This window comes from Leptodactylus fuscus, chromosome 1 (assembly GCF_031893055.1).
Source record: "Leptodactylus fuscus isolate aLepFus1 chromosome 1, aLepFus1.hap2, whole genome shotgun sequence".
NCBI classification, from domain to species: domain Eukaryota; kingdom Metazoa; phylum Chordata; class Amphibia; order Anura; family Leptodactylidae; genus Leptodactylus; species Leptodactylus fuscus.
This window is the reverse complement of record NC_134265.1, coordinates 7,600,896-7,620,148: the sequence shown is the minus strand read 5'-3', so window position 1 is coordinate 7,620,148 and position 19,253 is coordinate 7,600,896. Positions and strand designations below refer to the sequence as shown.

Genomic DNA, 19,253 nt, shown 5'->3' with positions numbered 1-19,253 from the left:
ACCGCTTAGCCGCCTTGGAGCGGGATATAGACTTGGGCGTAGACAGAGATGAGATTCTGGCCTCTATGAAAAGAGTTCATAGGGCTGCAGATTATTTGGCGGAATCCTCCTGCCATCAATTAAAAATCTCCGCCAAATCTATGGCGTTGTCTACTGCGGCCCGTAGACCCCTTTGGCTAAAGCCTTGCGTCTAAAGCAGCTCTCTGTGCTCTCCCCTTTGAGCCGGGAAGGGTGTCTGGCCAAAGCTTAGTCGCCATTATGGAGGGATTAGCTGAAGGTAGGGGAAGGTCCCTACCTCAAGCATCCAGGGGCAGACGTGCTCCCCCTAGAGGCAGAGGTTCTTCCTCTAATTATAGACGCCCTTCCCAACAACGGCGTTTTAGATATCGCCCTAGGGGAGCTGGTCATGGCGCTTCCAAGGAGGACACCAAGAGGAAGCCTGAGTTTTGACGTGGGGCAGCTCCCTGTGGCCCCCCTTCCTGTGGGAGGACGTCTTTCCTCCTTTTCCAGAGCATGGTTCACCCATATCCAAGACCCATGGGTGTTGAAGATCATACAACACGGGTATCACATCGACTTTCATCTTCCACCTCCAGATCGGTTCGTTTCCACCCAAACTCTTCCACCTTCTCAGCAGGCCAGTCTAGAAGCCTTGGTTGCCGAATAGGTTACCAAGGGCGCCCTGGAGAAGGTACCAGCCTCAGACCTCGGTCTGGGAGTCTACTCCCCCGTCTTTCTGGTCCCCAAGTTCACCGGGGGCTGGAGGATGATAATAGACCTGAGGTACCTCAATCGGTTTATCAGGAAGAGGTCATTTCGAATGGAAACCGTGGATTCCGTGGCTGTGTTTCTTCAGCCAGGAGAGGTGATGGTTACCCTCGATTTGAAGGACGCCTATCTACATGTCCCCATTGCTCATTACCACAGGAAGTTCCTCAGGATTGCCGTCGCTATGGCCGGCCACAGGGAGCACTATCAATTCACAGCTCTGCCATTCGGCATCACATCCGCCCCACTGGTATTCACCAAGGTGATTTCTCCGGTCGCTGCGGCCCTCAGACTTCAGGGTCTTTTCATCGTCCCTTATCTAGACGACTGGCTACTGAAAGCTCAGTCTCCTGCTGCCCTCCTCCAGCAGCTCAACCTTGCCATCAACTTCCTACAGGAGTTAGGATTATCAATTGGGAGAAGTCCGAAATCGTTCCATCCACCCGAAGAAAATTCCTCGGATTTATAGTGGATTCAGAAGCGATGCAGATCTTCCTCTCCAGTCCAAGGAAGGAAAGAATCCAAGCCAGTGCACGATTCCTATTGCGCACTCGGCAGGTACCATCCGGACCGCCATGAGAGTCCTGGGCCTGATGTCATCCTCGGCCAGGGCGGTGCCTTGGGCTTTATGGCATTTGCGTCCCCTGCAGATGGAAGTGTTGAGAACCTGGAACAGGTCTCCACGGGGATTGCACAAGAAGATCTGCCTTTCTCCCGCTACCCGTCTTGCCCTCAGATGGTGAATACACCTGAAAGACGGAAGGTCCACGGTCCCAACAGTGTGGACCCTGTTGACAACAGATGCATCCCAGTGGGATGGGGAGCCCATTGTCAAGACAAAACTGTACAAGGACGATGGAGATGTCCGGAGCTGGGGTCATCCAATCTCAAGGAACTCAGAGCAGTGTACCTGGCCCTAGTACACTTTGCCCCAGAATTGAAAGGCAAGTCTGTCAAAACCGGTCAGACAATATGACGGTGGTAGTCTATATAATCAAACAAGGGGGGCACCAGGTCACCAACCTTGCTGAGAGAGACGAATCTCATATTTGCCTAGGCGGAGAAGAATTTGGTCCAGTTATCCGCTGTTCACATAAAGGGCTCCCTGAACATAGTAGCGGATCAGCTGAGTCGGGGTATTACCGTATCAGGAGAATGGTCTCTCAATCCAGACGTATTTCAACAGATCGTCCAGAGATGGGGTCTCCCGGAGGTCGATCTTATGGCTACCCGACTCAACGCCAAGGTGGGGACCTTCTGCTCTCTGTACCAGGAGGACAATCCCTTGGCGGTGGATGCCCTGTCCATCCCATGGAGGTTCAGGCTGTTTTACATATTCCCTCCAGTTCCAATCATACCGAAGGTATTGATAAAAATAAGACAGGACCAAGCCTCGGGAATAGCCATAATCCCGTTCTGGCCAAAAAGGGCTTGGTTTGCTCAGCTCATACAAATGAGTCAGGGCATATATTGGAGGCTTCCCCCACTCCCAGACCTGGTAACCCAAGGAGAGCTGAGATGCCAGGATCTGAGGAGACTCAACCTGACAGCCTGGAGGTTGACCAGTCCCTATTGAGAAATAGAGGACTGTCACAAGCCGTCTTGAAGACCCTATCCAGCGCCAGAGCGGATTCGACTAACAGGAACTACCGTCGAATAGGTAACAGCTTTAATGCCTGGTGTCTGCAGCATCAAGTGGACTCCACCGATCCCCCTACGGAGGCGATCCGGGACTTCCTTCAAGACGGACTAGACAGAGGTCTTGCTGCGGCCACACTCAAGGTACACGTAGCGGCCCTGTCCGCCTATCTGGGGAGGCGTTTGTCTCAGGATCCTTTAGTGAGCACCTTTATTAAAGGGGCAACTAGGCTGAGACCGGTGGTAAACACCCCTGTCCACCAATGGGACCTTATTCCGGTCCTGAATGCCCTATGTGGCCAGCCATTTGAACCTCTGGAAGAGGTCTCCCTCAAGTCGCTAACCGGCAAAGTGGCGCTGCTATTGGCAGTCACACCTGCCAAACGCGTTAGTGAACTACAAGCTTTGTCCGCTGAGGAGCCATATACCACCTTTTTCTCTGACCATGTACAGCTTAGGTTCCTCCCTGGGTTTCGTCCCAAGGTGCCATCTGCTGTAAACAGGAACCAACTGATTTCCCTTCCAGTATTTTTTCCGTTCCCTTCTTCTGCTGAAGAAGAAAGATGGCACAAGCTGGATGTGGTCAGATGCCTGCAGATCTACTTGCAGCGCACTCGCCCCTTTAGGTGGACTGAAAACCTGTTGGTCAGCTACACGGGGAAAAACAGGGGCGCCAAAGCCGCCAAAGCTACAATATCCCGGTGGGTTACCGAGACTATTAGAGTCGCCTATACCGCCCAAGGGCTGTCGGCTCCATCTTTCCTTCATGCCCATTCAACCAGGGCAATGTCCACTTCACAGGCAGGAAGAAGTGCTTTGTCTGTGGACCAAATATATGCAGCTGCCTCTTGGGCATCTGAATCCACCTTCATTCGGCATTACCGCCTGAAGGACTAAGTGGCAGATTCCACTGCCTTTGCCCAGACCAGTTTAAGTTCGGTCATGGGTTTGTCCCACCCATCTTGGGGACCTGCTTGCTATATCCCCACATTGTGCCGCTGTTGAGGACGACAGGGAACGAGTGATTATGAAGATAATCTTGTTTCCCTTAGTCCTAACAGCGGCACAAGATTTCCCACCCTGGGAATCATATCTTATGTATAAAACTGTATATAAATGTAATGGAGGTACTTTTGTATTTACACGCAGAGGGGAGGTTCTTGTGCCCTCTTATAGGGCCTGCCACGCATTTGATTGGCTAATTAAATATCCGCCTGTCCTACCAGCACACAGGGGCAGAAATACCCCCACATTGTGCCGCTGTTAGGACTAAGGGAAACAAGATTATCTTCATAATCACTCGTTGTTGTGAGAATCACTTCGCCGGCCCCTTGTGGGTTTTTTATTCTGATTGTTATTTTGCCTGTATCCGCCTCTTCTGTTGTTGTACTCTTGTAGCAGTCACATATTGCATGCTGCCAGGCTCTTATATAATCGGTGTGCATAATGAGGTTAGTCATTCTTTGGTTTGATGTGTAATCAGCAAACAGGGTCTCAGCATGGGCTTTGAGGAGATCTTTCTTTGCATTTTTCTTTTCATTGGCACTCATGTTATCAGGGTATGTAATCTGTAGAGACCACTATACTCTCACCGGCCACTTTATTAGGTACACCATGCTAGTAACAGGTTGGACCCCCTTTTGCCTTCAGAACTGCCTCAATTCTTCGTGGCATAGATTCAACAAGGTGCTGGAAGCATTCCTCAGAGATTTTGGTCCATATTGACATGATGGCATCACACAGTTGCCGCAGATTTGTCGGCTGCACATCCATGATGCGAATCTCCCGTTCCACCACATCCCAAAGATGCTCCTCTATTGGATTGAGATCTGGTGACTGTGGAGGCCATTGGAGTACAGTGAACTCATTGTCATGTTCAAGAAACCAGTCTGAGATGATTCCAGCTTTATGACATGGCATTGCATTATCCTGCTGAAAGTAGCCATCAGATGTTGGGTACATTGTGGTCATAAAGGGATGGACATGGTCAGCAACAATACTCAGGTAGGCTTTGGCGTTGCAATGATGCTCAATTGGTACCAAGGGGCCCAAAGAGTGCCAAGAAAATATTCCCCACACCATGACACCACCACCACCAGCCTGAACCGTTACCGATACAAGGCAGGATGGATCCATGCTTTCATGTTGTTGACGCCAAATTCTGACCCTACCATCCGAATATCGCAGCAGAAATCGAGACTCATCAGACCAGGCAACGTTTTTCCAATCTTCAATTGTCCAATTTCGATGAGCTTGTGCAAATTGTAGCCTCAGTTTCCTGTTCTTAGCTGAAAGGAGTGGCACCCGGTGTGGTCTTCTGCTGCTGTAGCCCATCTGTAGCCTCAAAGTTGGACATACTGTGCGGCAAATAATAAAGAAGAACCGCTCAAACCCAACAAAAATGGAAATGGAATGGAAACATACTTGTGTAGGCTGCTTCGGAAAAATCCTTGACTGAAGAGGATACAACGTTCATCAAAAAAATAAAATATCCAGCGCCAAAAAAACTTAATAAAACTTCACCTTTACTAATCCATGTTTAAAAAGAATTACAAGATGGATCCAACATGCAATGCAAAACAGCTTACGCGTTTCGGGGCTATGTTATGCCCCTTACTCATAGCCTAACAACATACAACTAACAACAACTTTATATAGGCTGTCAGCCCCACCCATAATTTAGAGATTAACTCTTCATATGTCATGTAATAAATACTATGTAATCAAAATCTCGAAAGGGTTCATATTTACATCAACACCAAATTTACATCCCCTATGGCATAAACATAAGACAACCCATTGAAAAAGCAATGAAAAAACAAATAATATAAGTATTGGGGGACTTACCCCTGAGATGATATACGTCCACAATGTTCCTTGTACATGGCAGAAGCAATACAAGACTTCCGCCAATACGCGTGATCACATGACACGCTCACGTGATAGACAACCACATGACACGTCACGTGATATACTGATCATACATATAAATTCTTTATATGTGTTACATAATGCATTAGTCATATATACATATTCATCAATTCAAGGGAAAATTATTGCTATTAGCTAGCTTGTGTATATAATAAATATAAACTCATGATAGTATTAGTAGATCAATGCTAGATCTTGTTTGATATTGAGCCCTGCCGGAACTCTGGTATTAAGCTTCCAGATCCAGAAAGCCTCTTGTTTAAACAGAAGCTTTCTTCGATCCCCGCCTCTCCTAGGTATGGGAACAAAATCAATTGCATAGAACAAAAAAGATGATATGTCCCCCTTATGTTCTATAGCAAAATGACGTGATACATTGGACATGTTGTCTGTTGGATTTTTTAAGCAATCCGCCAGGTGTTCCGATATCCTAATTTTTACCTGCCGGATTGTGCAACCTACATAGAGAAGGTTGCACACCGTGCATTCAATAATATAGACAACATGAGTGCTATTACAGTTCAAAAAATTCTTAATGTTAAATAGCGATTTGTTTTCGGAAGGTCCAAATGTTTTAGTCTTTTTGCAAAATTTACAGACCGCACATCTAGTAAGTGCACATTTATAAAAGCCTGTACTATCAAGCCAAGTGGAATCCTGGCCATTGTTTGAAATGTATAGGCTAGGGGATAGATGGTCTGACAATGATTTGCCGCGACTAGATACAAATCTTACTCCCGATTGTAGGATCTCCTTAACTATGGGGTCAGTTTCCAATATCGGTAAATTTCTTTTAATTACTTGGACAACCTGATTAAATTGGGGGCTGTAAGGTGTAGAAAAATATGGTAAAGATTTTTCTTTGTCTTTAGTCGCTGACTTATCTTGTAGAAGTAATTTACGATCCTTACTAGAAACAATACGTTCCGCCCTCTTTAAGGTCCAAGTGGGATATCCACGATCTTTTAGTCTTTTTAATGTGATTTTTGATTGTTCTTTAAAGTCTGCATCATCTGAACACGCTCGTTTGGTGCGAAATAGTTCGCCTACCGGCACAGATTTAATGGTATGAGATGGATGGCAACTAGAGGCCAATAATGTGGTGTTACCTGCGGTGGACTTGCGGTACAGTGATGTCTGCACAGAGGCCGTGGCAGCGTTGCCTATAAGCTCCAGATCTAAAAAACAAATTCTTTCAGGATGAGAATTGTGTGTAAAACTCAAATTAAAGTCATTTAAATTGATATAATCCAAAAACATTGGTATGGGCGCTACATCGCCCCTCCAAATAATGAGGATGTCATCGATGTAGCGCCCATACCAATGTATAAAAGAAAAATAAGGATTAGAATTTGGAAAAATGAAAAGTTCCTCCCACCTGGCCATATAGATGTTAGCAAGCGAGGGGGAGAAAGGGGAGCCCATGGGGGCCCCACATATCTGTAAGAAAAATTGTGAATCAAACATAAAATAATTATGTTTCAACAAAAAATCAGTCACCTGTAAAATATATTCGCAAAGATCTGGAGTATACGCACTATATCTATATAAGTGGTATGCCAACGCCGCCACAGCCCGATCGTGCGGGATGCTGGAATATAATGAAGTGACATCACATGATACCCACGAATCAGAACTGTCCCAAGAAAATACAGAAAACATTTTTAACAATTCCTTTGAGTCTTTTATAAAGCCTGGGATTCTACGCACCAGTGGTTGGAGTAAATTGTCCAGCCACACACCCATTTTCTCACTGAAGGAATTAATCCCAGCAATAATGGGTCGTAAAGGAGGTGGAAAGATTTGCTTGTGTGTCTTGGGCAACCCATGAAATATGGGAATTGTTGGAAATTTATTCATTAAATGTTGACTTTTAGTCTCAGGAATAACACCAATATTGACACCTTCTCTAATTAAATCCTCTAAAGCTATTACAAAGTCATGGGTGGGATCACCCTCTAGTTTTCTGTAAGTTCTGGTATCATTAAGTAGGGACATACAAGACTCTCTATAGTCACATGAATTCATTATAACCACCTTCCCCCCTTTGTCTGACATTTTAATTACTAATTGTTTGTTTTCCTTAAGTTGTTGTAATGCTTGTGTTTCCAACTTAGTTAAATTGTGTTTTGTATCCTTTGAGTCCAAAGATTTTTTAAGAATGTTTAAATCTTTTTCCACATTACTTTGAAATAGATTAAAAATGGGACTACGTGATTTTAAAGGATAAAAGGAGGGGTTGTTAGTCAGAACATTAGTAGTGTGTAAATTCTTCACAGGATCTATTTCATTATGATAGGCTAAATCCATAAGCTGTAATAATGTAGCCTGTTCATTAAATTGAAGACCCATAAACTCATTGTGTTCAATGTCAATTGTATTTTGAAGATTGGACTCATAACCAATGTCTATGTTATCATGTGTACCAAAAAAATGTTTCTTTACCGTTATAAGGCGGACAAATTTGTTGACATCCAACAAAGTACGAAAAATGTCAAAGTTGGATGTGGGGACAAACTTAAGACCCCTAGACAGTAACCTAAACTGATCATATGTTAGAGAAAAAGATGAAAGGTTAATAACATCATTAAATTCATGCGATACTGGCATGAAGTTTGAGGTCTTCTCGGTATTAAGTCCATCCAGCATAGGCATCCTTTCAGTATCAAGTCCATCCGATATTGATATTGGGACTAAGATCTTTTCCGGTAGGACCGAGTGTAATATCTCCTTTCTAAGCCTGTGTTTGATGCCGGCTCGGCGGCCCCGTTTTTTGACCTATGCCATGATCCTGTGGAGTTGCCAGATGTAGACCCACTATATTCAAATGTACCGTCCGAGGATATGTCACTTCTACGAGAGAAGGAACCATCCGATTCTCTATCACTGGAGAAAGACACTTTACGTCTAAATTCTCTTGTTGGTGGACGGTTTTTCAAAATTGATCTTGGTCTAAAAAAACGTTTCTTTTGGTATACAGAACCTGTGGAATAGTCATCACAATCACGTGAAAACTTCTTCTTTTTTGTGGTCATAATCTGTGACTGCAATTTTTCCACATTTTTAGAAATAGCCAAACTAGTGTCCTTGTAAAATTGTGAAGATGTTATGGGTTCAAGTTGTTGTATAGTCTCTTGGATTTCCTTCTTGACATCAACAATCTTTTTATGTTCATATTCAACAATTAAAGTCATTAGCTTGATAGAGCAATCTGAAAGAATTCCATTCCAGTTTTTTTCAAACTCGTCATCATATACAAACGTGGGGAACTTTTTGATCCTTAATCCTCTAGGTATTATCCGCTGGATAATATCCGCTGGATATTTTATTTTTTTGATGAACGTTGTATCCTCTTCAGTCAAGGATTTTTCCGAAGCAGCCTACACAAGTATGTTTCCATTCCATTTCCATTTTTGTTGGGTTTGAGCGGTTCTTCTTTATTTTTTGCATTCTTCGGACTGGTTTTTTTCCGCTCCCTGTTTGCTATTTATGCAACTTTTATTATGTCATCACTAATGGAAGATATTATAAACACTCGAGCTACTAAAGTGGTGGAAATTTTTGGGGCTACTGCCTCACATGATACCAATATCAAAGGTGATTACGATGCTGTTTTTAAAAAATGGGAAAAACTTTCCATTCAGGAAATGAAACTTTTCTGGGATTCCACCATGTTACAACAGTATATAGAAAAGAACATGATACCTAGAGGATTAAGGATCAAAAAGTTCCCCACGTTTGTATATGATGACGAGTTTGAAAAAAACTGGAATGGAATTCTTTCAGATTGCTCTATCAAGCTAATGACTTTAATTGTTGAATATGAACATAAAAAGATTGTTGATGTCAAGAAGGAAATCCAAGAGACTATACAACAACTTGAACCCATAACATCTTCACAATTTTACAAGGACACTAGTTTGGCTATTTCTAAAAATGTGGAAAAATTGCAGTCACAGATTATGACCACAAAAAAGAAGAAGTTTTCACGTGATTGTGATGACTATTCCACAGGTTCTGTATACCAAAAGAAACGTTTTTTTAGACCAAGATCAATTTTGAAAAACCGTCCACCAACAAGAGAATTTAGACGTAAAGTGTCTTTCTCCAGTGATAGAGAATCGGATGGTTCCTTCTCTCGTAGAAGTGACATATCCTCGGACGGTACATTTGAATATAGTGGGTCTACATCTGGCAACTCCACAGGATCATGGCATAGGTCAAAAAACGGGGCCGCCGAGCCGGCATCAAACACAGGCTTAGAAAGGAGATATTACACTCGGTCCTACCGGAAAAGATCTTAGTCCCAATATCAATATCGGATGGACTTGATACTGAAAGGATGCCTATGCTGGATGGACTTAATACCGAGAAGACCTCAAACTTCATGCCAGTATCGCATGAATTTAATGATGTTATTAACCTTTCATCTTTTTCTCTAACATATGATCAGTTTAGGTTACTGTCTAGGGGTCTTAAGTTTGTCCCCACATCCAACTTTGACATTTTTCGTACTTTGTTGGATGTCAACAAATTTGTCCGCCTTATAACGGTAAAGAAACATTTTTTTGGTACACATGATAACATAGACATTGGTTATGAGTCCAATCTTCAAAATACAATTGACATTGAACACAATGAGTTTATGGGTCTTCAATTTAATGAACAGGCTACATTATTACAGCTTATGGATTTAGCCTATCATAATGAAATAGATCCTGTGAAGAATTTACACACTACTAATGTTCTGACTAACAACCCCTCCTTTTATCCTTTAAAATCACGTAGTCCCATTTTTAATCTATTTCAAAGTAATGTGGAAAAAGATTTAAACATTCTTAAAAAATCTTTGGACTCAAAGGATACAAAACACAATTTAACTAAGTTGGAAACACAAGCATTACAACAACTTAAGGAAAACAAACAATTAGTAATTAAAATGTCAGACAAAGGGGGGAAGGTGGTTATAATGAATTCATGTGACTATAGAGAGTCTTGTATGTCCCTACTTAATGATACCAGAACTTACAGAAAACTAGAGGGTGATCCCACCCATGACTTTGTAATAGCTTTAGAGGATTTAATTAGAGAAGGTGTCAATATTGGTGTTATTCCTGAGACTAAAAGTCAACATTTAATGAATAAATTTCCAACAATTCCCATATTTCATGGGTTGCCCAAGACACACAAGCAAATCTTTCCACCTCCTTTACGACCCATTATTGCTGGGATTAATTCCTTCAGTGAGAAAATGGGTGTGTGGCTGGACAATTTACTCCAACCACTGGTGCGTAGAATCCCAGGCTTTATAAAAGACTCAAAGGAATTGTTAAAAATGTTTTCTGTATTTTCTTGGGACAGTTCTGATTCGTGGGTATCATGTGATGTCACTTCATTATATTCCAGCATCCCGCACGATCGGGCTGTGGCGGCGTTGGCATACCACTTATATAGATATAGTGCGTATACTCCAGATCTTTGCGAATATATTTTACAGGTGACTGATTTTTTGTTGAAACATAATTATTTTATGTTTGATTCACAATTTTTCTTACAGATATGTGGGGCCCCCATGGGCTCCCCTTTCTCCCCCTCGCTTGCTAACATCTATATGGCCAGGTGGGAGGAACTTTTCATTTTTCCAAATTCTAATCCTTATTTTTCTTTTATACATTGGTATGGGCGCTACATCGATGACATCCTCATTATTTGGAGGGGCGATGTAGCGCCCATACCAATGTTTTTGGATTATATCAATTTAAATGACTTTAATTTGAGTTTTACACACAATTCTCATCCTGAAAGAATTTGTTTTTTAGATCTGGAGCTTATAGGCAACGCTGCCACGGCCTCTGTGCAGACATCACTGTACCGCAAGTCCACCGCAGGTAACACCACATTATTGGCCTCTAGTTGCCATCCATCTCATACCATTAAATCTGTGCCGGTAGGCGAACTATTTCGCACCAAACGAGCGTGTTCAGATGATGCAGACTTTAAAGAACAATCAAAAATCACATTAAAAAGACTAAAAGATCGTGGATATCCCACTTGGACCTTAAAGAGGGCGGAACGTATTGTTTCTAGTAAGGATCGTAAATTACTTCTACAAGATAAGTCAGCGACTAAAGACAAAGAAAAATCTTTACCATATTTTTCTACACCTTACAGCCCCCAATTTAATCAGGTTGTCCAAGTAATTAAAAGAAATTTACCGATATTGGAAACTGACCCCATAGTTAAGGAGATCCTACAATCGGGAGTAAGATTTGTATCTAGTCGCGGCAAATCATTGTCAGACCATCTATCCCCTAGCCTATACATTTCAAACAATGGCCAGGATTCCACTTGGCTTGATAGTACAGGCTTTTATAAATGTGCACTTACTAGATGTGCGGTCTGTAAATTTTGCAAAAAGACTAAAACATTTGGACCTTCCGAAAACAAATCGCTATTTAACATTAAGAATTTTTTGAACTGTAATAGCACTCATGTTGTCTATATTATTGAATGCACGGTGTGCAACCTTCTCTATGTAGGTTGCACAATCCGGCAGGTAAAAATTAGGATATCGGAACACCTGGCGGATTGCTTAAAAAATCCAACAGACAACATGTCCAATGTATCACGTCATTTTGCTATAGAACATAAGGGGGACATATCATCTTTTTTGTTCTATGCAATTGATTTTGTTCCCATACCTAGGAGAGGCGGGGATCGAAGAAAGCTTCTGTTTAAACAAGAGGCTTTCTGGATCTGGAAGCTTAATACCAGAGTTCCGGCAGGGCTCAATATCAAACAAGATCTAGCATTGATCTACTAATACTATCATGAGTTTATATTTATTATATACACAAGCTAGCTAATAGCAATAATTTTCCCTTGAATTGATGAATATGTATATATGACTAATGCATTATGTAACACATATAAAGAATTTATATGTATGATCAGTATATCACGTGACGTGTCATGTGGTTGTCTATCACGTGAGCGTGTCATGTGATCACGCGTATTGGCGGAAGTCTTGTATTGCTTCTGCCATGTACAAGGAACATTGTGGACGTATATCATCTCAGGGGTAAGTCCCCCAATACTTATATTATTTGTTTTTTCATTGCTTTTTCAATGGGTTGTCTTATGTTTATGCCATAGGGGATGTAAATTTGGTGTTGATGTAAATATGAACCCTTTCGAGATTTTGATTACATAGTATTTATTACATGACATATGAAGAGTTAATCTCTAAATTATGGGTGGGGCTGACAGCCTATATAAAGTTGTTGTTAGTTGTATGTTGTTAGGCTATGAGTAAGGGGCATAACATAGCCCCGAAACGCGTAAGCTGTTTTGCATTGCATGTTGGATCCATCTTGTAATTCTTTTTAAACATGGATTAGTAAAGGTGAAGTTTTATTAAGTTTTTTTGGCGCTGGATATTTTATTTTTTTGATGAATACTGTGCGGCGTTCAGAGATGCTCTTCTGGCTACCTTGGTTGTAACGGGTGGCTATTTGAGTCACTGTTGCCTTTCTATCAGCTCGAACCAGTCTGGCCATTCTCCTCTGACCTCTGGCATCAACAACGCATTTCCGCCCACAGAACTGCCGCTCACTGGATGTTTTTTCTTTTTCGGACCATTCTCTGTAAACCCTAGAGATGGTTGTGCGTGAAAATCCCAGTAGATCAGCAGTTTCTGAAATACTCAGACCAGCCCTTCTGGCACCAACAACCATGCCACGTTCAAAGGCACTCAAATCACCTTTCTTCCCCATACTGATGCTCGGTTTGAACTGCAGGAGATTGTCTTGACCATGTCTACATGCCTAAATGCACTGAATTGCCGCCATGTGATTGGCTGATTAGAAATTAAGTGTTAACGAGCAGTTGGACAGGTGTACCTAATAAAGTGGCCGGTGAGTGTATATACTATACTGTATACAACACTATATACTATACTATATACACCACTATATATACTATACTGTATACACTACTATATATACTATACTGTATACACTATACTATATACACCACTATATACACCGCTATATATACTATACTGTATACACCGCTATATATACTATACTGTATACACCACTATATATACTATACTATATACACCACTATATATACTATACTGTATACACTACTATATATACTATACTATATACACTATACTATATACACCACTATATACTATATACACCGCTATATATACTATACTGTATACACCACTATATATACTATACTGTATACACCACTATATATACTATACTGTATACACCACTATATATACTATACTGTATACACCACTATATATACTTTACTGTATACACCACTATATATACTATACTGTATACACCACTATATATACTATACTATATACACCACTATATACTATATACACCACTATATATACTATACTGTATACACCACTATATATACTATACTGTATACACCACTATATATACTATACTGTATACAACACTATATACTATACTATATACACCACTATATATACTATACTGTATACACTACTATATATACTATACTATATACACCACTATATATACTATACTGTATACACTACTATATATACTATACTATATACACTATACTATATACACCACTATATACTATATACACCGCTATATATACTATACTGTATACACCACTATATATACTATACTGTATACACCACTATATATACTATACTGTATACACCACTATATATACTATACTGTATACACCACTATATATACTATACTGTATACACCACTATATATACTATACTGTATACAACACTATATATACTATACTGTATACACCACTATATATACTATACTGTATACACCACTATATATACTATACTGTATACACCACTATATATACTATACTATATACACCACTATATACTATATACACCACTATATATACTATACTGTATACACCACTATATATACTATACTGTATACACCACTATATATACTATACTGTATACACCACTATATATACTATACTGTATACAACACTATATATACTATACTGTATACACCACTATATATACTATACTGTATACACCACTATATATACTATACTGTATACACCACTATATATACTATACTATATACACCACTATATACTATATACACCACTATATATACTATACTGTATACACCACTATATATACTATACTGTATACACCACTATATATACTATACTGTATACAACACTATATACTATACTATATACACCACTATATATACTATACTGTATACACTACTATATATACTATACTATATACACCACTATATATACTATACTGTATACACTACTATATATACTATACTATATACACTATACTATATACACCACTATATACTATATACACCGCTATATATACTATACTGTATACACCACTATATATACTATACTGTATACACCACTATATATACTATACTGTATACAACACTATATATACTATACTATATACACCACTATATACTATATACACCGCTATATATACTATACTGTATACACCACTATATATACTATACTGTATACACCACTATATATACTATACTATATACACCACTATATATACTATACTGTATACAACACTATATATACTATACTATATACACCACTATATATACTATACTGTATACACCACTATATATACTATACTGTATACACCACTATATATACTATACTATATACACCACTATATACTATATACACCACTATATATACTATACCGTAAACACCACTATATATACTATACTGTATACACCACTATATATACTATACTGTATACAACACTATATACTATACTATATACACCACTATATATACTATACTGTATACACCACTATATATACTATATACACTATACTATATACACCACTATATACTATATACACCGCTATATATACTATACTGTATACACCACTATATATACTATACTGTATACACCACTATATATACAAATCAAATCAAAAAGCTTTATTGGCACGTCTGAATAGATATTTGGCATTGCCAAAGCTAGTAAAGTGTGTGTGTGTGTGTGGGGGGGGGGGTTGGACTCGGGTGGGTGAGTGGTGGGGGGGGGTGGATGGTTTGGGGTATAACAGTCCATGGAGTCTCATCTTCCTCTTCGTTGGTGAACGCTATATGGGGAGGTGGGGGTGGGGCGGGGCGGGTGTATTGGGATAAATATAACAGTCCGTGGAGTCTCATCTTCCTCTTATTTGGTGACAGCTGGACACGTATTGGGCAGCGATCTCCACAGTGGCCTCTTCTTCTCCCAGTAGGATGTAGCGTTTCCTCTTCTCGTCTGCAGATATGAAGTCTGAGATGTGGACAGAGAGTCTTTGGTAGTAGACGGCCCTCACAGCTGAGTATTTGGTGCAGTGTAGCAGGAAGTGGGTCTGGTCTTCTAGGGCCCCCTGGTTACAGTGCTGGCACAGTCTGTTCTCCCGTGACTTGTACGTTTGCCTGTGCCGCCCCATCTCCATCTCTAGGTTGTGGGCGCTCAGTCTGTACCGGCTCAGGGTCTGTCTGTGCTTGGGGTGGCGTATTCTCTCCAGGTAGGTGGCCATGGTGTAGTCCCTTTGTAGGGATTGGTACACGGTGAGTTTCTTGGAGTTATTTATTTTGTTTCTCCATTCTTCAATGTACCGCTCTCTGTTTGCCTCTGTGGTCGCCTTTATTTCGGCCTTGGTTATCATCTGTTGGTGTTTTTGGTCTGGTGGTTGGCTGCTGTTTGGTTGGGGGGTATCTGGTTTGCTCAGGTGGCTTAGCCATGCTTGGTGGTGGTAGGAGTCGGGCTTGCTCCCCTGGATGTGTGCCTGGAAAGCTAGCGCCCTCTTCTGTATAGTGAGCCATAGGGGGAGTCTGCCTAGCTCTGCCCTGCAGGCCATGTTGGTGGTGTTGCGATGGACATGGAGCAGGTATTTGCAGAACTCCAGGTGGAAGTTCTCTGTTGGGCTGGAATCCCACTTTGACTGGTCTGGGTAGGTGGCTGGGCCCCAAACCTCACTGCCATAGAGAAGGATCGGGGAGATGACTGCGTCAAATATCTTCAGCCAGACCCTCACCGGTGGTTTGAGGTGGTACAGTTGTCTTCTGATGGCGTAGAAGGTTCTGCAGGCTTTTGCTTTCAGGGTTTCTATTGCTGCTTTGAAGCTTCCTGATTGGCTGAGCTCCAGCCCCAGGTAGGTGTAGCTGTTGGTTTTCTCCAGTGTGGAGCCGTTCAGTGTGAATTGTGGGGTGGTGGAGGCTTTGTTGTGGCCCTTCTTCTGGAATACCATGACTTTGGTCTTCTGGTTGATGGGTAGAGCCCATGTGGTGCTGAATTTTTCCAGCACTGACAGGCTTTCTTGGAGGTCTTTCTCGGTGGGGGCCAGGAGTAGGAGGTCATCGGCGTATAGCAGGAACTTCACCTCCCGGTCGTTCACTATATACTATACTACTATACGTACTATATACAATACTATATATACTATACTGTATACACCACTATATATACTATACTATATACGCCACTATATATACTATACTGGCAGGAGGAGTCACTGAAGAGGAAGGAGCACTGGAGATGAGCTCCTGAATTCCCTCCAACTAATACCTTGTAATGAGCTACCTGTAAGACGAAACTTGGAAAATATCGACTCCATGGAAGACACAACTAAGGAAGACTTAAAATATCTTAAGGAAAAAAGAAACAAGAGCAAAATGGAACATTAAAATCCAAGACAAGAATCCTACCTACAGGACTTGGCTGTAAGCAACAGGAGCATCACATCCGATCACACAATCCCACACCAGAGCGGATCATCTAAAGGTAGGGCCATCTTGGCTAACTCCCCAAACCAAGTAGATTAGCCCCCTAGACTCCAGCAGAAATAAGAACATTGAGAACACACTAAGAATCTGGGAAGTTTGGGAAACTACAATATGGATATCCAAAATTTAGAACAAAGCCCCAACACTACAGCCCTTAATCAGACAGAGCTGAGGACTGCATTCTTGCACAGCAGGGGGTCCGGCACCCTGGAGATTGTTTATCCTAACAGCCTAAACCCCAATCAACAGAAAGCCATAAAACATGCCATGCTCAAGCAACACCCCGAGGTCTTGTTTGCTGATTACTCTCTTAATGGAAAGACCAGGAGAATAATCAATTTAATATTCTATACTAAGCATCTATCTGCCTGGCACACCGCTCTGTCCACCTACTATAAGAAAATTTCAGAAGGGATCAACAGGACGGGCAGATGAATTAGAGTAGAAGACCCACGAAACGATGGCGACGTGATACTCACTATATCTGTATACAATTCTGGTAATATTACAATACAGGGCAGAGAAGTCATACTACAACACTTCGAACATGCCTTTCCAAAGATTAAGAGATTGACACAAACCCACAAACAGAAGACAGACACCCCTGCCTGCACAGAGACTGACACAGGGGAGCCATCCCTCCAGCAAACCCCCCTCCACAGGAACCCCCAGCAGCAAATCCCCCCCACTGCTCCAAGCCACAACCCCCCTCACCTTTCACTTGAGATCCTCAGAGACTCCTTATCTGAACTAGAAAGAGATTTCACATACTTCAAACAACAAATTAAAAGGAACCACAGTGACAACACAAATAAGCAAACCATGGCTGAGCCGACCAGGTTGAAGTGTGAAGCCCTGCAGAAACTAGAAGGTGATTTCCATAAACTACGCCAAGAAAATGCTGAATTGTGGAGAGTGATAGCAGACATGAAATCTCAGATACAACACCTCACCCAGGAGAGAGGGTCAGAAAATGAGGGGGTGAGAAACAAAGGACAGATAACAGACAGGACCCCAACAAAGCAGAAGGAAATACAACACAGGAGAGATCAGAGCTGCCCCCCACCCAAAAAACAGAACCAGAGCTACCCCCCAACCCAAGATCAGAACCAGAGCTGCCCCCCAACCCAAGATTAGAACCAGAGCTACCCCTCAACCCAAGATCAGAACCAGAGCTGCCCCCCAACCCAAGATCAGAACCAGAACAAACCCCAACAACCCAACCGAACAGCAGACAAGTCTTGACGAAGAGATCACCGGGTCCAGATATTGTCCTGATCACAGACTCCAATGGCAAATACCTGGACACAAATAGACTGTTCCCAGGGAAAAGAGTCACCAAAGTCCGCTGTTTAACAATCGAAAAAGCAAACACTGTCATCAACGACCCTTATTTTACCAAACCCAACCACGTCATCATACACACAGGGACAAAAAACCTTGAGGCCCAGGACCAGCACCAACAGATAGCGGGACAGCTGACCCAGCTAGCAGAGAAAGCGCAACAACAGTTCCCAGACTGTAGTATCATCCTGTCATCTCTGCTCCCACGAGGAGACATCTCTGAACACATCATCAGAGATATCAATTCAGAGCTGGCAGCCAAAATCCGATCAACATCAGGTATCACCCTGGCACAACACCCCTCCATAGACAAGTGTCACCTATATGATGGCAAACACCTCAACCAACAGGGAGTCAGCCTCCTGGCCAAAGAACTTAAAGACATAGTGCTCAACAGAGACCCCTGGCCCATACACCAAACAAGACAAAAACCTGTGGAGAAGTCACCTGTGGAAAAGTCACCTTCCAGGAGACACACCCAAACACCATACCCCCCCAACATACAAGACAAAGACCCATGGGGGGGTTGCCTGGCTGGAAAATATCTCAAACACAACGTCTCCCCAAAAAACTGGAAATGGGGACTACTATAAGCCAGGGCGGAAGCCACCTGTGCCATACAGAACAAGGCAGAACACAGACATGGAGGAGATAAGAACCATGATCAGCACCCTGTGCAACACACTGCTCCAGACTGGGATCCACAACATAGCCACCAATCA

At 41.8% G+C, this 19,253-nt stretch overlaps 1 protein-coding gene across 1 annotated transcript in view; it reads right to left on the bottom strand.

The window, feature by feature from the left end:
* Positions 1-19,253, bottom strand: part of LOC142201847 (uncharacterized) — a 174,408-nt gene that overhangs the window by 96,742 nt on the left and 58,413 nt on the right. The window lies entirely within an intron of this gene.